This window comes from Peromyscus maniculatus, chromosome 12 (genome assembly GCF_049852395.1).
Source record: "Peromyscus maniculatus bairdii isolate BWxNUB_F1_BW_parent chromosome 12, HU_Pman_BW_mat_3.1, whole genome shotgun sequence".
In the NCBI taxonomy this organism is placed as follows: domain Eukaryota; kingdom Metazoa; phylum Chordata; class Mammalia; order Rodentia; family Cricetidae; genus Peromyscus; species Peromyscus maniculatus.
The window spans coordinates 78,144,402-78,168,912 of NC_134863.1; positions in this window are offsets into that span (position 1 = coordinate 78,144,402).

Consider the following 24,511-nt stretch of genomic DNA (forward strand, 5'->3'; position numbering starts at 1 on the left):
TGGAAGTTCCAACCCCCATTGAGACTCTGGCAACTGTCACAACTAAGAGGTGGGGCAAGGGGAGGCGCCTGGAGAAAGGAGAGCTGGATGGGCCAGCGCTCTCTCTGTGCCCTCTCTCTGTGCGCTCTCTCTGTGCTGGGACACTGAACGTTGGAGGTAGACTGAGCAGAGCTCCAGAGAACACCGCTGGACTGCGATACACCTTTCCCAGACCCTGCGACCTACCTATCAGTTAATTTGTGAGTTATGCCATTAAATAAATATCCTTTTAACTACGTGGAGTGGCCAAAATTATTTCACCAATACCAGTGTCCCATCTGGTCTGAAGATGCTGTCCCATTACAGACACAGTCATACCATGAGCCACCTAGTTCCCAAAGTCACATCCTAGGTAACCAAGTTTGATGCCAGAATAGCTGACTGTACAGAAATGAGGTTTGAAACTGAAAGATATTTTAGCATCTTCAGTGGTAATGTGACTAGCCTTTGACACCTCCATAGAATATTTATATATAATAATATTCTTGAAAATAACAGTAATTTATTTTAGCAATATGTGATGATTTGTCCTCAAGACTACTAAAAAGTCATAAACATTGATCACTTGTTTTTTGTGGTTGTGCTTCTATTTAACAACACGCTGATTTTGAGTACAACTTTGGTATCTCTGTCCTTCAGAGTTTCCACACACTACACTTTTTTAATACTATTCCATGTTTATTTCCTTGTAGAATATCTCCTACATATTTCTAAATCAATGGTTCTTAACCATCCTAATGCTGTGACACTTTATCACAGTTCCTCATGTTGTGGTGACCCCCAATAACAAAATTACTTCATTGCTACTTTATAATTGTAATTTTGCTACTGGTATGAATTGTAATGTAAATATCCAATATACAGGATATTGGATATGTGACTCCTAAGGGGGTCTCACCCCACAGGTTGAGAACTGTTGTTCTGATTGCTAATGACAGGACTGTCAACACAGAAATTACCATGAGCTTATACACTGGATTTTAAAATGAGATTTTATTCTCACTGAATGAGTGGTATTCAAGGGGGGAAAAAAACAAACTTCATTTACCTTATAAAACCCATTTCACACCTATTTGTCTTTAGCTTTCTTCTATTATTTATTAAGTTATTATTTATATGTTACTATTTATTAAGATTTCTTTGGGTGGGACACTAAGGACAATTTAGCCTCCATTAAATTATATATATATATATACAATTAGATTATATATTAAAATACATAATGTATATGTACAATTGTGTGTGATTATGTATACATAAGTACTACATAATCATATTTACTAGATTCTGCACTGAGATTTTTTTTTTATCTGTTAGGAATCTACCACAGAACAAGTGTTCAGGAAGATCCCTGTCAAATGAGTGAACCCACCTTCATTCAATTCTATTACATGCACATATCTTCAGCACCATAGAAGTATCTTTGCTACTTGAAGACAGTAAGAATCAACTTTCACTAAAAGTTCATAAGCTCCCTAGAAAAGCAGTCTTGACCCAAACTCAAGAGATGCCCTTTCCTTTCCTGTTCCTTCCACATCATAGTGGGGAGTCAAATTTCCATTAAAAGTTTTCTTAAACCTTCTAATATACCCAAACAGAATTCTCTTAATAGAGCACTTTTCTCATTTGCTATATTTCACACCAAAGATAGGGAAAAAGTTATCTGAAGTCTAGAATATTTTTGGAAGAGGGATGGATGTCACTGTCACTTCTATTCAAAGACATGAACAATTAGGCAATGTTTGTGGGAGATCTCAAGTACTGTAAAATCAGCTAACATAATAAAAACCCAGAGAGTAGTCAAATCAAAGCAATATTAAAATAAGCCTAGTTTAGCTATTTCTCAGGATATTTTTCCCTAGTCACCTGAAACTGCCAATAGCAAGGGAGTTGTCCTGGGGAAATTTTCACCTTGAGACTCTAGGTCTATCTATCTTATTAAACACATTGTTCATTTTAATCAGTGGATGGAGGTTGAATATATGTTGTCATTAAAAGCTTCATTTAAAATAATCATTGAGTAAACATAAGCAACGTTTACATATTAGTAATTTGATGGATAAATCTTAATTTCACCTTTAGAATCCAGAATTTCTGTGGGCTCTGATGCTTCTAAGAGCATTGAAAGCAGGATTATGAGAACTTTTTACAGAATGAAACACTGTATTGAAAATCCATTTGGAGTCAGATCTAAGGGTAATATTTTTTGTTTCCAGGAACCAGAAACACATGAATTATCTCATATAAATCATTTCCAAATTTGTCACACTCCACAGGTTGAAAGCTTGAGCCAAAGCCCTAATTTGTCTGGGCCGGTTCTGGAAACAAAGTTGGAACCTGAAGGAGTCCACTGTGGGCTCAGCTCAGGATCCTGAAGCCTCTTGCAATCAGGGTTTGCAAATTTGGGCAAAGATTGTCCAACTTTCCCTCTACATTGACCAGTACCTAGTGAGAGGTTTTTAGCCTCCTTCAGGGTGCAAGAAGCAAATCATGTTGTCATACTTCAGGTTCATTCAAATCTGAGGCTTTTTTTTTTAATACGGTAGAGCAAAAAAATCCACTTAAACTATTCTTCTCTTAATTAGATGAGATCCAATTAAGGAGGCTTACATTTTTAATTTGATTTGCCTGCTGAGCTTGCTTTCCGTGAAGCCTACTCTGCCTATAATGAGAAGCGTTGATGCACTCTGTAAATTCAGATGTGAGCTTCCCAGTCAACCCTGCACCAGGCTTCACAGCATGAGCATTACTTCATTGCATCATCCCAGGTGTGTCCTTCAGTCTGGTCCTTTCCTTCTTCTTTATCTTCCACAGAATCAAATGACTCTCTTCCCATTAATGTCCTATGTATTCATATTTGAGTCCTAGAAGGACAATGTGGGCAAGCAGGGGGTACCTAGAGACTATAATAATGGTGGAAAATTCTTACAAGCTAGGGATTTCAACCACTATAGCATTCTAACATGATATATCCTCCTTCTGTCTCTGTCACATTGGAAGGCTGGTGAGCAACTTCCCTGCACTTCCAGTCCTGTAAAAATACAGCCACATGATCATGTACAACATTAAAGACCTGATAATGAGAAAATGACTACCTCCAAGATTTATTGATTTACGGTTCTATAATTTTTGTCCTCATTTTTGAATGTGTTCCAACTCGCCCAAAATATCTATAGTAAAACCGCGTGGCATGTGATAGCAGCAGCAGCAACATCACACAGCTTATGCTTCTGCCTCTTTGGTTGCATCATTCTTTCACTCGAGTGCTTGTTTTAACCTTGTGTTATTTCATTGACTGTGACCTCTAAGCATATGGAATCACTGCCTGTATCATCAGTATGACCATACAATGGCCATGAAACAAACAAACAAAAACTCACTAGGGACTACAGAGTTGGAAAATCTCTGTGTTCCAATTCTACAGAGTTGGAAATTATAGTGAAATTGGAAATGAATGTGTCCATCATTCATTTCCAATTTCACTATAATGACAATCTTGAATACCAATAACAAAGTGGAAGAAAGGATTAAAGAATTTGCTTCACTGAGAGACAATGAAATTAACAGTTTGGTAAAGACTACACCAGGTATGGAGAAATTTCTAGTGACCTGGATTGAAGGCCATGTGCAGTAACATATCTCTCTCTGTCCCATAATAACCATGGCCAAGCAAAAATTGGTTGAAATACAATTTTTAATATTTAATATGTTTCAATGAAAAAAATTACATAACTTTTCCTCTCCCTTTCCTCCCTCCAGCACCTCCCAAGCTACCCTCACTTGAAGCCTTCCCTTACCCCCCTACTCTCAATTAAATAGCCTCCTTTTTATTATTGTTACATATATACATGTCTATACAATTATATAAATACAACCTGCTTAGTCTGATTTTTCTTGTGTACATATGATTTAAAGGTTGGACATTCTGCATTAGAAAACACATAAGTTGGTTCATCCAGAGAGGACGTTAGTTCTCCTTCCCCCAACAGTCATTAATTGCTATAGTTTTTTGTGTAGTGATGGAACTCCAAGACCATTTCTCCCTTCCATGTAAACATGTACATTGATATTGCTGTTCTTGTCTTGTTCATGCAGCCATTTCCGAGAAACACAGACTCACAGCAGACTTTCTGGCATTTCAGCTCTTCTAATATTTCTTCCTCTCCTTCTATGTTGTTCCTTGACCCCCAAATGCAGTCGTTGTGATGAAGACGTATCTATTGGAGTTCTGGACTCCCCATGCTCTGCTGATCTCTGCATTGTGTCCAATTATTGTTTTCTCTGATGGTTGTCACTTACTGTAAAGAGAAGTTTCTTTGATACATGGTGATAGCTACACTTACCTGTGAGTTAAAAATAAGATTTAGAAATTTACTAGGGAACTGTTTGTCTATCAGAGTAACAGATTCTTTTCTAAGGTCTAGTTCTCACTAGCCCCAGAAGATTGGCTGGCTTTCCTGTATTGGGAACGATTCCCCTCTGTGTCCTATATATATGATGTCTTCCACTATAATGGCCCACTCCTGACAGGCACCCAAGGGCTATATCAATAGTATATGTTGGTTTACCCCAAATCTAAATAGTGTATGCCTCTTGATATGCTGCCTTTTTGGTGCAAGCAAGGACTTGCATCAGGTTCTAAGTTTCCCTGTCTCAGGAGGTCCATTTGGCAGGCTGTCCCTATCTCTGAAGAAAATGTGATGAAATTTGAGGAGGATTGCAACATCTGAGACTACATCACGTACCTGCTTGGAAACGAGATGATGTCACCAACAGTGTTTAAGTGACACCTGGAAGAAAGCATTCAAGAAATTTGTGCATACTTTCAAAGGAATTGCCAAGTGCAAGGAGGCTGGAAAATTGTGAGGTCTGTGACAGAGGTGGCAAGCATTTAACCTGGATGTAAATGAGGATAACATGAAGTAGCTCCACTTAAGGTCCTTTCTGGGGATCTGGCAATAAAACAAGAATAGGTAGCTGAAGAGTCCTCAAAAGCAGTGAAAACTGTTGAGAAGAAAAGAGTCTCCAAATGTGTTAAAGAGAAAGGCTTAATAGAAATTACTGCAGCCCTAAGAAGGTCCTTCAAGAGCTTGAAAACACGGACCTCAATACTACAATGTGTTGTTACTGAAAGAACTATTTGTGATTTATTATATGCTTATAAGCTGATGTAATAATAGGAGTTTTAATGACATCATAAGCTTGGTGGGGCAGGTGGCTCAGTGGACAGTGGTGGTTGCTGCCAAGCCAGGTCATCAGAGGTTCAAGCTTAGAGGTTGCATGATGGAAGGAGAGAACCAAGTCTCACAAGGTTGTCCTCTGAATGCCACACACATCCTGTGACATGGGTGTCCCCTCTCCAGGCACTGACATACACACAAAATAATTTTTTAAAAAAGCAATGTAATAACATTTTAAAATGGAATTTTAGAAAAAGAAACAAACCAGGCAAACTACCAGAAGAGATTCTGAAAATAGTGGTATCCCTTCGACCAGAGCCTCAGGTATTTCAGGTGCCTTCCAGAGGAAGCCATTGTCACCACAGGAGGCGCCACCTTCCTTGTGTCACTGCCCCTGGGGACCCTTAAGTGAGGCAGAAGAGATGGAAAGTGATTACCAAAACCTGGAAGGTATAGGCTTAACGCCTCATGTCAAGATCTTAGCTCTAAGCTAAAAAAGAAAGGTTCAAAAGTCAATAGTATAATACAACATTGTTTTTATTATCTAAATTGTTCTGTTTACCAGTAAAGACTTGGAAGTAAGATAATGGGGTAAAAACATGCTGGATCAGAGAACCTGAGAAGCAACCAGCTGACCTTTTTTTTTTTTTTTTTTTTTTTTGACCAGAGACCCAGTGAAAAAATCTCTCCACACTGTCCCAAACCAAATGGACTGTGAAACTCTAAGTCTCTCCCTACTGCTTCCTGTGCATCTCTCTCTAACCATCTTCCCAGGTTCTCTATACACTCTATGGCTAAGTCATGTCAACTAGTCAATGACCCCTGATGCAAGGTTAGCTTTATTAGTACAGTCTCAGAGTTTCACAGTGTAATCAAATATCCTGCAACATTTCACCCTTTTATCTAAAGAAAAAGGAAAAGTTTTAACTTTAAATGGTAAAATTATATGCAATAAGAAAAATTATCAGGTAAGAATTACATTCACAATGTTTAGTAGATTAGTATTTGGCAATTTTGGAGAAAGTACTCTATGATCTGTCCCCGATTGGTGAGTCCAAAGTTTTATACCTAAACCACTTTCATTCATAACTTGTCTAACCATCAAAAAATATCTTTTTAGATCTTAAAATATTTTCTTAGATAAACAATTTGAGCTTTTATGTCTCTCAGCCTTAATAAATTTTGTATCTCTTTTGTAAGTTTATTTTCTGAATTTGGTAACAAAGAAAACAGTGTAAGTATGTAGTATTCATTGCCCATCAGAAACCAAAAAAGGATAAAATATTACCTGAAAAAACAGGAAGTACAGAGCAAGCAACTTCAAAAACTATGGAAATGACAGAGACAGCTGGCTGCCTGAACAGTCACCCAAAGTTCCTCTTCTGTTGTTGGGGCATCCATCTTTGACCTACAGGGCTAGAATATTTGACAAACTTTTCTGTGAAGCAGGAATTTTGAGGACTAGCCTACCTTGTCTTGGCAAAGTTCATCAGTCATCTTCTTTTGTGTCCTGCTTGTCCAATTTGAACAGCACACTGTCAGTAGTCAAGGCAAGGGCAGTTTTTTGCCCAAATGGGGAGTTTTGCTACATTGAAAACAAACTCCATATACAGGTTCTTTGATGCCCATCATCCTTTCTGAAGTATATTTGTGCTGCCATGAACAGACATAGTTCATTGTGGTGAAAAGCCTTATCTTATTAAAACATATTAAGTGTCATATTCTGTAGATTTCCGAAGTGTTTGAAGACCACCCATCTATCTAAAATACATGAGACAAAATTATTTATGTCTACATATATAAACCCTTACCACAAGTTTGATTGTTATCTTAGTTATCCTAAAGTGTTTGTAATATTAGCTTTCAAGGACTACAACTTTACATTACAATTTTCAATGAGTTGTAAAAGTACATTACCATATGTTGTAACAAAAATAACCTTAAATTTGTACCAATATATAAAAATCCATACCAGTGTAAAATATTTGAGACTAGTAGTTTCTTTTTAGTATAAAAGTAGATTTTAATAATCTACCCCTTTATCCTATCATTCCTATATCCCCCCTTTTTTTCTTTTCAGAAAGAGATCCCTGAATCTAACCTCCTTTGCTTAGTTTCATCCAAACCATGAAAAATAGCAATTTGCAACTAACCCTTCTAAGTAATAATAAACATACATAACTCACCTAAAACCCAAAAACTACCCATTCCATCTCTCAGGAATATGGTCATCATGTTCTTAAAAATACTTCTGGCTTTGTAAGGGCAATGGCATCTTTAGGGGACCCAGAAAAAGTAGGATAATGGTCAAGTCCTGGGAGGGTTAGCTGTGTCATTTGTTGTCCAGTCTCTGCGTAATGGGAAAGTTCAGGGCTTACATGAAGTCTTGGCTGGAGTAGTCTTTGAAATTGGACTATCTTAGCTAACTGCTTTGAAGTTTCCCTGAGCAGTTTGTAGTCCAAACCTGATCTTTGGGTGATGTTTGTCAGCTTAGTGATGTTACCAAAATCCAGGTGGATTCATCATTGTGGAGTAACATCATCTTCTTGGAGAACTCAAATGTCATTGTTAGAAGTAGCCATGGTTTGCTGCAGAAAACGTTTTAAATGCTATATACAGTGGATCTCCTAAAATTAGATGACCACAATCTGTTAAATATATCCAGGGTATACAAACTTAATTTCTAGTTACCCACTTCAAACTCAAAGCTGAAAGCATGTATAGGAAGCTAGATGAAGCTTATTTTTAAAATGAGTACTCTATATGACTACTAGTATCCTGACACTGACAAAAAAATCTATAAATCTATCTATAGATATAGATAGATATATAGATTTTTCAGGTAATATTTATACCTTAAGACAAATTTTAAAGAGCCAAAATAAAACCAAAGGATTATGAGATTAGTAGCAATATACTGTCCCTTAAGTTTGGTTTACTTTCTCATACCAGGTGGCTCTTCTGACATGAGAGAGATATATTTTATTTTCTTTTAACAAGTATGTTTGGGTTTAGGGAAGGAGAGAGCCATGCACAACTCCAAAGCTAGCTTTGATGTTTAATTAAATTTTGACAACAAAAAGACCATTTGCCTTTTATGTTTGTACAGAGTAGCAAAAGCAAACATTTGGGAAGATTTATGAAATTCTACCCTGTTGGATGTGTGCTATACAATTAGGCCAATTTATTCTTTTTATTGGAACATTTTCTCCTGATGATTTGTCTTTCTTCTTCAGAGGTCTCACTTATCCAGCGGTCTTTAGATTCCATAGTTGGATGCTTTTATTCTCCTGGAATGACAAAAACAATACCTTCCCAAACCCTAACACTGGGGAGTTCCTTTCTTTGCAGGTTATATCTTTATTAAGGCAAAATGTTGTTTTTGGAAGAGAAAAAGTATTATCTTTTAGTAATAAACTATTTTTCTGATCAAATGAAAGGCATTTGTAAGTCTTATAAGTTAGTTTAGATTGCATGACCAAGTGTTTGATAAACTATCACCTCTCCTAATGCAGAGGTTTGTCCTGATCAAATATCATCTTTATGGTATCCATAGCTTTTCTTCTCCTGTGGAAACAAAAGCAAAACCTCTTCCCCAATGTAACACATATCCTGGTTTCCATACAGGCTGATTTAATTCAGCAGGGTTTTTGTTTGTTTGTTTGTTTGTTTTTGTTTTTTAACTATCCAATGTCTCTCCACAGCTGCAATTCTTTTCTCATTATTATTTACAAAATTTAACATTAACAAAGCACTGTGTAATCTATCTCTAGGGTCTTTATTACCCCTTTCTGTTTATTAAGAATATCTTTTAAAGATATTCTTAAAACTGTAGATGATTGATTGGCCAGTAGGCAGGCAGGAAGTGTAGGTGGGACTAGCAGAGAGGAGAATTTGGAGAACAGGAAGGCAGAGAGGAGGCGACACTAGCCTGCCATCCAGGGAGCATCATGTAGAGGCAGCAGGTAAAGCCACAGAACACGTGGTAACATATAGATTAACAGAAATGGGCTGAGTATAAGAGTAAGAGCTAGACAATGGTAGGCCTGAGCTAATGGCTGAACAGCTTGTAAGTAATATAAGTCTCTGTGTACTTACTTTGTTGGATCTGAGTGGCTCTGGGACTGGTGGATGAGAGAGATTTGCCCTGACTGTGGGCCAGGCAGGAAAACTCTAGCTCCAGTGTGATCAGATCTTTTTATAACTGCTTGTCCAAGCTCCACAAAATGAAACACATCCATTTGCCAAATTTCATTTCTTTGGGTACCCTTTTGCTTACTTCTTGTACATAATTGAGTTTGGTTATACAAGGAATAAGTAGAACATTTCCTTGACTTTTTACCAAGTAATAGAAAAATCTTTATTCAAACCTTTGCTGTTAACATGGTGTTACTTATGAATTCTGATGCTTCTAGCACATTTTCTACCAATAGCTGATCAATTTCTTCATTACCTTGTGCTTGAAGGTCTGGTAGATTTGTATAGGCTCTGATATGTGTTATATACAATGTATGATTTCAATTTCTGATTACTTGTTGTAATTGAATAAATAACAACGTTAATTCTGAATAATCTGGAATAAGTTCAGTGGTTTTGATATATAAAACAACTCTTTCTGCATATTGAGAATCAGTAACTATATTAAGTTATTCAGGAAAATCTAATAGTACCATGATTCTAGAATATAATTTTGATTTTTGAATGGAATCATAAGGGCTTTGAAGCACTCTAGCTATTTTTCCTGACTTATTACCTGCATTTCCTGATTTATTTGCATCGTATAAGATGTGGGGGTTCCAGAAATTGGTGTTCCTCTTGCTATGTGAGGGAGAATCCAATTAGGTCTTTAGAAAGTGTAGTCTCTTTCTTTTGAGACATTTTTTGGCTAATCTCTCCCAAGAAATTACTGAAAGTTCTTTGTCAATGTTCATTTTTCTGCCCCAAACGAGGTAATTTCAGCATTAGTAAAGGATTCCACAATTTCTGCTGGGTGTTATCCACAGCTAATTGATGAATCTCAACTTTCCTTTCAGAATCAATTCTGAAACCAAGTCTACACATGTCATTTATTTTCCCTCTATTTATATGGTAAAAATATCCAGTCTAAGATATTATCTTCTCTCTGTATAAGAATTCCTATAGGAAAATGAGGAGAAGGGTAGTATGAATAGGATACAATAAAGCTCTGAATCAAGCAATCCACGTGTGCATTCTGTAGTTTCTTTTCTGCCAGAGACAGTTCTTTCTCAGCCTCTGTTGATATTTTTTCTTGGACTATTTAAGCCTTTATCACCTTATAAGTTTTTAATTAAATTACTTAGCTCTTTAATAGTTAATTCAATTGTGGGCCTTAGCCAGTTGATGTCTCCCAATAATTTTGGAAAACCAATACGAGTTTACCTCTCCTGATTTATATTTTCTGTAGTTGTATTTTCTGTACACATATTGTATATCACAGATAGTTAATAGGATCTCCTCACTGTATTTTTTTTTTTTTCAGGAGCACTTGGTAATACCTAACAAGGAAAAGTTCTCTTTACCCATCAAACATTTTTTCTAATGCCACGGCCATACAGTTTGTAAGCAATATAACTCTCTGTGTTTACTTGGTTGGGTGACTGGCAGGTGACAGAGATTTGTCCTGACTGTGGGCAAGGCTGGAAAACTCTAGCTACAGTTGGCGCCCAACGGGTTGGCAAGAGTTTCCACCTAAAACCTGAGAAAAAAGATTCTAAAACGGAGCTAAAAACAGTTCCTAATTGTCTCTCTCAAATGAGCAGCAGCTGCCGGTTTGAGTTACTGGCGGGTTCCTGGCGTGTGCGCTTAACCTGCAGTAAGGCGGAAATGAGGCCTCTGCAAGTGGCACATTAAGCTGCGTGGTGGATTTAGCCTTTGCTAGTTACAAAACAAAAAAGGTTTCTGGGCTACACGCTGCTTGGATAAAAGCATAGACTCATGATAGTTCCCAGAGCTGGCGGTAAACGTACCACCGCCATGTTGGGAAGCTGAGGTGGGCAGAGCCAGCAGCCATAGCGCTGTTTCAGTCTTACAAATGCTGCAGTTTAAAGCAATAGATTCACAATAAGACAGATTCAGATGGAACAAGACTTTAAATGCTTTACAATGTGTGTAAAAATGTACATAGGTAGCCGGGCGGTGGTGGCGCACGCCTTTAATCCCAGCACTCGGGAGGCAGAGGCAGCCGGATCTCTGTGAGTTCGAGGCCAGCCTGGGCTACCAAGTGAGATCCAGGAAAGGCGCAAAGCTACACAAGAGAAACCCTGTCTCGGAAAACCAAAAAAAAAAAAAAAAAAAAAAAAAATGTACATAGGCTTGGAAGAGAGAGGAAAAGGAACATAGACAGTTATATAAAGAAATAGAAAGTTTTAAAATAATAAAGTCTTTAAAGAGAAAGTAAAAGTAATATAAAAAATAAGCCATGTAAAGATGGATATCACACAGAGAGTCTGGATTATATTGTCTTTGGGATTTTTAACTGCAGAAAGACATTTGATTGTAAAGACTGCTCAGTTAAATCAATGTGTATATTTTAAAGGTATTTCAATTTTGAAATTTATGTCTAAGGATGTTTTGCTTTGGAAAGGAGACTCTGCTTTTGTTTCTACAGAAAGCCAGAGGCTATGGATTTGTTCCAGATTAAGATACATCAGGTTTGACCAGCCAAGACCACCTGAAAGGTCTCTGATGACACCATGGCCCAGATGATTCAACATCCAGAATTGTTTCAAGGCAACTGGCTCAGACGATACAGCCTCACAGACTACTCCATGGTCCTTAAATATTCTTTGTGTCCCCATAAGATACAGCGCCCCCCTCCAGCAGGAAGTAGTAAGAGAAGCTTCGCCAAAATTCCCAAATATACCAAGCTGGCTTTGGAGATGTGTAAAATTTAAAACCTTCCTTTTAAAAAAAAAGAAAAGGGGAAGTGCTGTGGGATGTTAATGTATGTCCTGTGGGAGCCCTTCTTGGGTTCCTTGTGGCGTTACTCAGCAGGTTTGCATAGAGGATGATTAGGACCATGGGCCTGAGTGCAGGTGTATGAGATGGTCTGCACTTGGCTGTACTGGGGGATGGTCTGTATGTCAAGTTGCTCTGATTGGTCAATAAATAAAACCTGATTGGTCGTGGCTAGGCAGGAAGTATAGGCGGGACTAACAGAGGAGAAATAAAAGAACAGGAAGGCAGAAGGAGACGCTGCCAGTCACTGCCAGGACAAGCAGCATGTGAAGATGCTGGCAAGCCACGAGCCACGTGGCAAGGTATAGATTTGTAGAAATGCATTACTTTAAGATATAAGAACAGTTAACAAGAAGCCTGCCATGGCCATACAGTTTATAAGCAATATAACTCTCTGTGTTTACTTGGTTGGGTCTGAGCAGCTGTGGGACTGGCGGGTGACAGAGATTTGTCCTGACTGTGGGCAAGGCCGGAAAACTCTAGCTACACTAAGGTATCTGCATCTGAATCAGCTAGCAAGATATCATCCATGTAGTAGTAAATTATAGGTTGAGGATACTGCTTATGAATTATTCATAATGGCTGTTGTACAAAATATTGACACAAGGTAGGGCTGTTTAACATTCTTCTGTGAAAGATCTTTCCAATGGTAATTTATAACAGGCTGGGAATGATTAAAGGTAGGCACTATTAGGCAAATTTTTCTCTATCCTGTTCATGTGAAAGCATAATAAAATAGTAGTCTTTTTCATTATTTTATTTTACATATCAATCACAGTTTCGGGTAGATGTAACCAACTGTCTTATTAAATAAGAAACACAGAGCCAATACAGAGATGAAAGCCAGGAGGTCAGAGCAATAGCTAAGAGCTAAAAACCTTACCCTTCATTCTTGCAGTTGTCCTGCCTCTCCAAAAGAGACCTACTTCCTGTGTGTCTGTCTTTATAAAGACTTTCTGTTCTGCCTTGTCATTATTTGTAAACCCAACCACATGACCGCCTCGTTACTGTCTGTCTGTACAGACCTCCAGGTCTTCTATGGTTGGTATTGAGATTAAAGGTGTGTGTCTCCATGCTGGCTGTATCCTTGAACACACAGAGATCTACCTAGCTCTGCCTATCAAGTGCTGGGATTAAAGGCATGCACCACCACCGCCAAGTATCTGCTATGGTTTGCTAATAGCTCTGACCCCCCAGGCAACTTTATTTATTAACATACAAATCACATTTCAGTACAAATAAAATATCACCATAGTTTCCCCTTCCTCTTCTTCTCCTGTCCCCTCCCTCTACCTCCCTTCTACACTCCCATCCACTCCTCCTTCCCTTCCATTCAGATGGGGTAAAGTATGGATTCCAAGGACTCCCTTGGGAATCCACAAAGCATCGCATATTAAGTTGAGGCAGGGCCAACTCCTGCCCCCTGCATCAAGGCTGAACAAGGCATCCCACCATAGTGAATAGGTTCCCAAGTGCCAGCTCACCAAACAGACACAGGTCCTGGTCCCACTACTAGGGGCCCCACAAAAGACCAAGCTACACAACTATCAGCCAGATGCAAAGGGCCTAGGTTGGTCCCATGATGGCCCCCCTAGCTGTCCATCCAGAGTCTGAGCTCCCACAAGCTCAGGTCAGCTGTCTCTGTGGGTATTCTTGTCATGATCTTGATGCCTCCTTGCTCATATAATTCTTCCACTCTCTCTTCACCTGGAATCCTGGAGCTCAGCCCAGTACTTGACTAGATCTCTGTTTCTGCTTCCATCAGGTACTAGATGAAGGCTCTGGGATGAGAATCATGGTAGCCACCAATAAGTCTTTTAATTGCTCTGTGAATGAGTTTCTCCAATGCTGACAGGGAATTATTGAACCAAATTTGATATCAGGGCCCAATGGCAAAGGGATACCTTGCCTGTTCCTTGTTGATCTGCATTCACTAGTCTAATGCCAGCCTTTACCACACTTTCTGCATATTCCAGAAGGCTGGGGCCTCCTATTTAGATTATCTCTAGGAAGAAACTTTCATTCTAGGAATGTCTTGCCTACAATTCCCTTTAAGATGATCTTGATTACCACAATTAAAACATTTGACATTTGGGTTTTTCTTAAAATTTTTAGAAATCACTCTCCTATCAAAGTAACATCACAAGCATAAAATCCAATATTGGCTTTATTTCCAAACCATTTGTCTATTAGTGCTGATCTTGCCTTTAAAAGTCTAATCTCCCTTTTGCATTATGAATTAGAATTTCTAAACTCTAAAGATTCAATTTGTATTTGTCTGACTTCTGGATGTAATGTTATTCTATTTACAACTGAAATAAATCTTTGCAAAAAAAAAATCAATGAAGGCTTCTTTGGGGCCCTGTATAAATTTAATAAAGGACTCAAACCTATTTCCTGATTCTTCATCCCTGTCCCAAAACATTGAAAGCAGCTATAGGGCATAGAGCCAAAGTATGATCATCAAATTTAAACTGTTTTTGCAAATCAGCATACTGGTCTTCACTGAGAAGCTGATCTTGGGAAATTTCAATACCTATATCCCTACTTCATTGTTCTATGACCTTAGCTGCCTCTTTCCACCCTGTTTTCCATTGTAACTGAGGATCAATTTCCAATATTGTTGTAGCCAAATCTTTCCAGTCCTGGGGGATAATACTGTTCCAAGTTGTGCATGAATTTAACATCTGCTTCAGATGTTATTTCATATGGTATGATGGCATACCATATGAAATGACTGCTTCCTTAAATCTCTTCAGATCTAATATTTCTGTGGCATTCCACTTAACTTCTGCATAACCATGGGGTATCTATCATCTACTGGTCATTCTTGTATAGTAACTGGATAAACTAAGGTTGGTTTTAAATAAGCTGAGGCTGCCCCTCTTCAGTTTCATCATGCAGTTATGCAGTAGTTCCTGATAAGTTCCTCTGTGTCTGCATATTTTTTGTTTGGTTTTGTTCTCATTAGTAGGTCTTTTCAAGTCTTTTATGTTATCAATAGTAAGTATTTTAAGGCTTATATCTTCTCAATTAATTTTTTGTATTTGGCACAGTTATCAAACCACTTTTGTAAGGATAAAATATGAATTACCAAATTGATAGTAATTACCAAATTATAATTGGCATTACATCAATCCCAGCTAAAGTGGTCATCCCTTCTCTTCCCTTTTCCATTTCAAGCCATCTTCTGTGGCACTATACAGACTCCTAACTTTCTTCATTGCGATTTTTCCCATTCTTAACATGGGAAAGACTTTTCTTTGGACTTCCCAGGTGTCTTACCCAAACTGCTGTAACATCTGTAGTGTCAAGGCTGTGAGGCACTCAAAGACAGGATGAGCAGTGGCAGCAGCAGCAGCAGCAGCAGCAGCCCAACCTCATGCTGCAGTGTGAGAAGGTCAAGCAGTGAGGCTGTATCGCACTATGGGCGAGGGTGTGGACACAGAGGGACTGTGGTGGGAGAAGCTGACAGAGAGTGGCTACAGTGAGGCAGGAGAAGCAGTGGCTCAAGAAGCTGCCATGTGATCTCATGCCACTCATTGGATGCCAAATGTTGTTTGTATCTAAGTATTCTAAGTAAAGACTCGGGAGTTAGGTATTGGGGTGAAAACCTGCTGGATCAGAGAAGCTGAGAAGCAAACACCTAATATTCTATTTTGGCTTGAGACCCAGCAAGAGATTATCTCTCCTACTGTCCCAAACCAAAAAAAAAAAAAAAAAAAAAAAAACCTCAAATCTCTAAGTCCTTCCCTATTCCTTCCTGTGCATTTCTCTATCCATCTTCCCAGATTCTCCATACTCTATGGCTAATTCTTATCATCTAGTCACTGGCTCTGCCTCCTGATCCAAGGGTAATTTTATTAACACAGTCTTGAAGTTTCACAGTGTTATCAAAAATCCTGTAACAATGCAATATATCAAAATAGGAAAAAGTAATGATATAAAAAGGAATATATTATAGCCAGGCGGTGGTGGCGCACGCCTTTAATCCCAGCACTCGGGAGGCAGAGCCAGGTGGATCTCTGTGAGTTCGAGGCCAGCCTGGGCTACCAAGTGAGTTCCAGGAAAGGCGCAAAGCTACACAGAGAAACCCTGTCTCGAAAAACCAAAAAAAAAAAAAAAAGGAATATTTTGGTGCTGGATATTTGTAATTTAAATTGCTATTGCAAAAGAATCAAGTTTAAAAATAAAATACGATAGATAAAATGGTTACAAAAGATCATCGTACATTATTACTAAACAAAATGCTTTGAAGTAATTGACTATACAGTGTTCGTAAAGTCTAAGGTAACATCACAAGTCTTGACATTGATGTCCTCAAGTAACTCAGCAACTCTCAGTCCTCTAAGTTCTGTTCCTGGGTATAGACCAATAGAGGAGCACCACTTTTAAATTGTTTTACTCCACATTGTATTGCACCTTTTATATGTATAAATACACTAAAACTTGCTGGTGTGGTGTGGATACCTACAATATTTAATATTGTAATAGGTTACCCAGGTTTTAAACCTAGTAGCAAAAGGATGGGTTGTATGATCTAATTGTGTGATAGGGAACTAGGCTGTATAAGTACACTCTCTGATGTTCACACAATGAAAACCATCACATAGTCATATATCTCCCAGAATGAGTCTTGGTAGGAATTTGGTGCATGGCTGTATTTCTATATTTTTACAGTTCAGATACTTCTTAGATCATTAAATCTGAAATATTATACAAAATTATAACTCAAAGTGAACAACAAGGCAATTATTTGGTAATAAAAATATTTGTATGAGTTCTATGTCATTCAAATTTTGTGTAATTTTTCATACTACATTTTAACATTTGGTAGTTTATTAATACTTTACTGTTTTAGTAAATGTGTTTTACAATGAGAATATTGAGGTACACATTCTAGCAGGCAATAAGCAGATTAATATTCAGTGTTGTTAGTGATGTTTTGGTAACAGCAAGAAATAGGCTATTTTCATATTCTCTATTCATTGGTAATTTAAAATTCATATCAAAGTGTAATAAAGTTGCATGTTCCTGCTGAAATTGTTGTTTACAAAGCCAAAACAACCTTATAATTTTGTTGAAAGATATATTAACTTGATTCAAAGTTTTGTTTTGATAGTTTGTTTATAGTTTATATACTGTTATAAAAGATTTCTTTGGGTTTTTCATCTATTCTTACCCCTTTTCTACAACCACTCTTTATTCTGATGATAAATATAATGAAAGAAGAATAAATAATTCCTAGTTCTTATGGCCACTATAGTGGAAAAATACAAAAATTATACTGAATTCTGATCTATTATTATAGTTTAATAGGATATGGATTCTTCAATTTTTGAAAGTGAAATTCAAATATTTAAGAAATCCAAAGATGAAGCATGGAGAGTGATCAGCCATCTGTTTTTCCTGGGACTATGACAGAATAAATACTGAACACATAGAAAACCGTGAATACTCAGTAAAGTGGTATGGTTGGTCACCTTTCCACTAGCAAGTATGTGAGAAGATCAAAGCGGGAATTTTTGAACATGCATGGTTATATATGTACTAGGTCAGTCAGGTAGAACACAAATTTAAAAGATGAAAGATCAGAAAAGAAAAAATTACATTTCACACTAAGAGATCATTCAATTGCATGTTGTAAAACCATAATAATATCTCAAACAAGTAGAAGTGTTATAAAATCTGTTTGAAGTATCAGCATTAGTGGAGGCAAAAAAGTCTGTAACCTGAAGTTTGTTTGGTCCTGCCTGGCTCCCGTGGCCCCATGGTCCCACAACCGCTCAGACCCAAATGAACACACAGAGGTTCATATTAATTACGAACTGTATGGCCTAATGGCTCAGGCTTCTTTCTAGCTAGCCCTTATATCTTAAACTAACCCATTGTTATGAATCTGTATTTTGCCACATAGGCTCATGGCTTACTGGTATCTTTTTTTTAGATGACTAATAATTTGTATTTTTAATTATATGTTACATTTTTTAATTGAGCTTCATAAACATAATACCTTAAGCAAGAGTAGAAATATGCATACAGTGTAACAAAATTAACTTTAAATTTGTATTAATAAACTAAAATCCATACAAATGTAAAATATGAAAGATTAACAGTTGTTTGTTTGGATTAAAGTAGATTCAATAATCTACCCTTTTCCCCCATCATAATTAATAATCTACTCCATTTCCCATCATTTCTATATTATATACCCCTTTCTTCTTTTAGAAAGAGATTGACTATGACCAATAACAGTTTGTAACCAACCCCCTAAAAAAAGACAAACATCTATAATCCATTTTTTAGGAATGTGGACAGAGTTGTCTAGACTACTTCCTGTTGATTGGGGACACTGGTAATCTTTTTGGTACCCTGAAAAAATTTAGGATAATTGTTAAATCTTAGCTGTACTATTCTGTGAGGCTGTATCATCTCAGTCAGTAGCCTGGATGCTGTTTCAGATGCTGGATCACCTGGGCCATCAGTTCTTTTTGGAAGTTTTTCAGGGGGTATTTCTTGATCAAACTTAATTTTTCTTAACCTAGAATGAATCCATAGCTTCTCATTTCCTGTGGAAATAAAAGCATAACTTCTCTCCCAAAGTAACACATTTTTGACTTAATTTTTGAAGTCATATTTTAAAAATATGTAGATTGGTTTAAACTAGGAGCTTTCATAATCCAAGGTCTTTTAGCAGTTATCATTGGCTTACCATTATCTTTACATCTTGTTTCTCATGGCAGTGGCTGGCAGCACCCTCTCTGTTCTGCATTTCTCCTTCCTCCTCTCTAGTTAGAATGTCCTGCCTAACATTATTCTGCCTCACCATTGGCCAAACAGCTTTACTTATCAACCAGTCAGAGCAACACATATTCACAGCATACAGAACATCACCCATTCACCCATCAAAAATCTACAAAACTTTTTTCCTCAAAAGAGTTAGCAAACCATAGCCTATGTGGGAGCCCTGATCAATGTTTATTTTTCATTACACAATTTTGCAGCATCTCTTAGAAGATGTATTGTTACAGTTAGTGTCAACTGTCAATTTGATGAGATCTGGAATCATCTAAGAAATGGGCCTCAAAGCATGCTTGTGAGAGATTATCTTGATTAAGTTAACTGAGGTCAAAAGACTTACCCATTGTGTATGGTGTCATTCCCTAGGCCATGATCATGGACTGCACAAAACATGGAGAAAGTGATCTGGGCCTTTATCTTTCCCTACTTCTTGTTTGTAGATGATATTTGAGCAGTTGCTTCCAACTCCTGACTCTGTAACTTACCCACAGGGATGGGTAAGCCTTGAACTATCAATCAAGCTTTCTGTCCTGGAGTTTGATTCTCATTGGGCATCTGAACACAACAAAAAAATAAATCAAGACAATATATCAAGAGTACTTGTTCTTAATTTTTATTTTTATTTGACACAGTTTACAGTATATATTCTTGGCCAATCTGCATTGACCTTCAAATACTGCATTACTGCTTTACATTCTGTTTTTAAAAATTTATTGATTTATTTTTCATTCCAACCACAGTTTCCCATCCCTCCTCTCCTCCTCCCAGTACCCCCACCTGTACTCTGTCCCTACAATCCACTCCTCTTCTGTTTCTATTCAGAAAAGGGCAGTTCTTCCATGGATATCAATAAAACACAGCATATGAAGTTTTAGTAAGACTAATCACTGCCCCCCCCTTATATTAAGGCTGGGCAAGGCAACCCAGTATGAGTAGGGTCTCAAAGGCTAGCAAAGGAGTCAAAGACAGCCCCTGATCTCCCTGTTAGGAGTCCCACAAGAAGGCCAAGCTACACAACTGTTACATATATGTAGGGGGCCTAGGTCAGTCCCATGCAATCTCCCTGGTTATCTCTTCAGTCTCTGTGAGCCCCTATGAGCCCTGCTTAGTTGATTCTGTTGGTTTTCTTGTGATGTCCTTGACTCCTCTGGCTCCTATAATCATCCCTCCCTCTCTTCAGCAAGATTCCCAGAGTTTGGTCTAATGTTTGACTGTAGGGCTCTGTTTCTGTTTCCATCAGTTACTGGATGAAGCCTCTCTGATGTAAATTTTTCTAGGCACCAATCTATGAGTATAGCAGACTATCAGGCATCATTATATTGACAGTTTTTGCTCCAGGTGTTTGGTTCTATCCTATGTCTCTGGCTATCCAGCCTGTGTCTTGGCCCTCCAGGCAGTGTTAGGGGTAGGCTCATTCTCATGGCATGGGTCTGAAGCTTGACCAGTCATTGTTCTGAAACCTCCGTGGTCTCTGTACCACCCTTACTCCAGCGCATCCAATCAGCAGGACAGACTGTAGGTTGAAGGTTATGTGGCTGTGTTGGTGTTCCACTCCCTCTACTGTTCATCCTCCCTGGTCACAGGAGATAGCCATTTCAGGCTATGCATCCCTATGACTAGGAGTCTTAGCTGGGCTCCTCCTTATAGATTCCTAGGAGTTTTCCTAGCAGGGATCACACATTTCAATTTTGCCATCTATTCTTCAATTGTTTTATATTATATATAATTATTTTTCCTTTACATCTCATCTCAACTACTCTTATCATTCAACCTTAATGATCAATAATTTTGCTGTTTGCTTACTGTTCAGCTAATTCATATAAAGGGCTGGGTTGTTGTAAGTGTACTGATGACCCTCCCCAGCATACTTCAATTCTTTTGTTGTTTTCTTTTTTTTTTTCTTTGATAAAATCATATTTACTCTCTCTTAGAGTTTAATTTCTCAGCCTTCATCAGTCATTTGTATTCATATGGCATCTATTTTCACCAACAAAGTCCTTAATATATTAATCATAGATATTTTACATTTTTTGTTTATTACTTGTTTATGGTAAAAATTATTTTGGTTCGTGTAACTTTTATTCCATTGGGATATATTTTCCTTGCATTCAAAATGCCTTATATATTTTTTATAAAACCTGAATATGATGCAATAGAGAATAAAATTGGAGTTGCACAATATTATGATAATATCTGCTTCATGAGCACAATAGATTTAAGTCTAACCTACTAAGGAAATAAAATGACAATAAACTGATAAAGTTAACTTTCAATTTTCTATTTTTAAATGAATGAATTTATTGAAAATATTGGATATTTCAGTATTTCTATTATTTTAATAATGAATATCCTGATTTCTGCTAATTTCTTTTGAACCATCAGAAAAATGAAGCAACTGTCCTATTCAATAACCTTTCAAACATACCATAACTTTTATAAAATTAAATCTTCCACCTAAGTGGAGCAAATTAGACTTCCCATCAGAATACAGTACACACTCTTCATACATGAAATTGTCATTGCAAATGACTCTAAGTATGTACTTTCTTTTTTCCTTCTTATTTGACAACATCAATATTGAGCTCATTTCATATCTTCTGTAATGATTTTTTTTTTTTTTGGTTTTTCAAGACAGGGTTTCTCTGTGTAGCTTTGCGCCTTTCCTGGAACTCACTTGGTAGCCCAGGCTGGCCTCGATTTTTTTTTTTTTAATTTGGAGTTACATTAAGAAACTTTAAACCAAATCTGACAATGTTGACCTGTGCTGTCGCCCTTCAGACTTGCTGAGGTATGTAATTGTACTCATAGGAATGGCACTTAGCTAATTTATCTTGATATTCTCAGTAATTCTCACTGCCTCTGCAATGCATGACAAAATAACTAGGAAAAAATTTCTCCTAAATTGAGTAGGATATTAAATGACTACTGTATGGCACTATTTCAATAAATTTTATTCTGAACACAGATAAACATAGAATAGATTTTCTTTGAGTAGATGGCAGAGTGTGAATGTGTATTGAAAAAAGTATAAATAAAAACATACCCAAGTGTAAGCAAGAAGGAGTCACATCCAGGTGACAAAAGGCTTGAGAAAGTTAAAACCTTCTTTTTTAATTAGACAAAAACAGGAAATGCTGTGGAACAATCTTCGTACACTTCAAATATTCATTACTCTCATTGGTTAATAAATAGCTGACTGGCCTATAGCTGGGTGGGAAGAGACCGGGTAGGAGAGCCAGACTAGGAGAATTGTGGGAAGAAGGACAGAGTCAGAGAAGTCGCCAAGAGCTGCAGAGGGAACAGGACATGCTGGAGGACAGATAAAGCCACAAGCAACATTGCAGAATATAGATTAATAGAAATGGATAAATTTAAGTTGTAAGAGCTAGTTAGTAATAAGCCTAAGCTATCGGCCGAGCACTTATAATTAAAAAAAAAAAAAGAAATTTAAAATCAATTTGTAGTTGGAGGTGAATGAAGGATACATAGATGCTGAAAGATAGACAAAAGAAAGTAAAAAGATGCTCTAGGAACACATATGAAGGGAAAGATATACTTTTCCCTATTTGGAAAAGGTAGTTCTAGAGGATAATGATTAAATAATTTTGAATTTAAAAGTAAATTTAATAAAAAATATTTTAAAATGCAGTTCAAAATCCATGGTAAGAAATGTGACTCAAGCCGGGCGGTGGTGGTGCATGCCTTTAATGCCAGCACTCGGGAGGCAGAGGCAGGCGGATCTTTGTGAGTTCGAGGCCAGCCTGGGCTACCAAGTGAGTTCCAGGAAAGGCGCAAAGCTACACAGAGAAACCCTGTCTCGAAAAACCAAAAAAAAAAAAAAAAAAAAAAAAAAAAAAAAAAAAAAAAAAAAAAGAAATGTAACTCATGTGACTCAAAATTAATTAGAATGAAAGACTTTTGCTGCATATACTTAAGATTTCAATGTTTTAACTGACAAAGGGGGCCTCAGGGTTGCAAAGTTGAAACAATGGCCCCTAGTAGAACATTTTCCCAATAATGCAATGTCTCCAGAATTCATTGAAAAACACATATCCTTTATCATTGGGCTTGCTGCTGAGAAAGATCAGATTTTTAACTAGGCTTCCCGAGTTCTTTTCTGAACAAAGTCTCATCTTTGGCTGATTAAGTACAAGCCTCATCACTCACCACTGGCATCTGAGAAAGGTCAATCTTGACAAACAAATTCATTGTCTGTTTTAGCAGGACTTCACCATGGATACTCAACCTCACCTCACAGAAACATTTACTTAGAAAAAATGATATTTTTTAATTAAGATTTTTTTATTCATTTTACATACCACTCAAAGATGCCCTCCTCCCTCCTCCTGCCCTTCCAGCCCCTCCAACCCACCCCCCCATTCCTTCTTACAAGAAGGCAAGGCTTCCCATGGGGGGATAATTTGGACCCTTTCTCTGCTTTCTGTTGATCGATCTTCTGCAGCACAAAACTCTTCACAGGGACTTTTTCTAGATCCTTTTGAAGAACGTTGTTCTTGACTCGCAATCTACCCCCCACAAAACAAACAAACAAACAAACAAAGGCCTTAATTTCTTTGTGTGCCTTCTTCCAAGCTTGAAAATGTCCTATTGACCTGGAACTAAGAGAAGCCTATTTCTCTTCTAGGTGACATTGCCCAAATCCAGAGGACATAATCTTGTAACCAGCCTTCTTCCCACTCTTGTCAGTATCTATTTCCCTGATTGCTTGAGTCCTCTTGGCTGAAACTCTGTGTGTTCCCTCTAAAAGGGTTGGGGACCTCTGCAAGGACCAGAATTGAGCTCAGCTCTACTGAAGTTCTTTTTCCCCTGCAACAATGCTAAGGAGAACCACTCATACCTCACAGCATTCAGCTTTGTTTATCCATGACTCTGGATGCTGAGTTACTATTGTAAGAGCCTCCCCCTCTCCAAATGAAAAAAAAAAAACAAGAAACTGAGTCACATAGGAGATACATGGGAGGCTGAGGCTACGGTGTGACAGTATAAACAAAAAAAGATCAGAATACCACAAAATTAGTAATGTAGAACATGAGAATGATGCTATACATAGCAATGTACAGCTTCTGAGATCATAGGCGTTTGACAAACTGTTCATTACAACCTACAGGAAGAATACATCTGTAGAAAAATGGGGCCAGTGTGCATAGCCATAATCGCCTTCACCACATTAGCCACAAGCCTGCAGCTACAGTGAAAACCAGAGCCAGCACCCAGATCGCCAACATTCAATCTAAGGTCACTACAGAAGTGACCACAGTAATTCACTGCATTAGGGATTGAAGATTTGGGCAGATAGTGAAGAAAATGTCCTAAGAGTGAAAACTGCCCCAATCAGTGTTTCCCTTCATCCCCACTCAAGATGCACAACCCACCAAACCACAAGAGCTTCACCTGCTTTAGAAATGAATTTCTGGTGAAAATCAGGACCATTAGTCCATGTTTTTGTTACTTAAGGGTGGTTTTAACCATTCATGAAGTCAACTTTTCCTTTG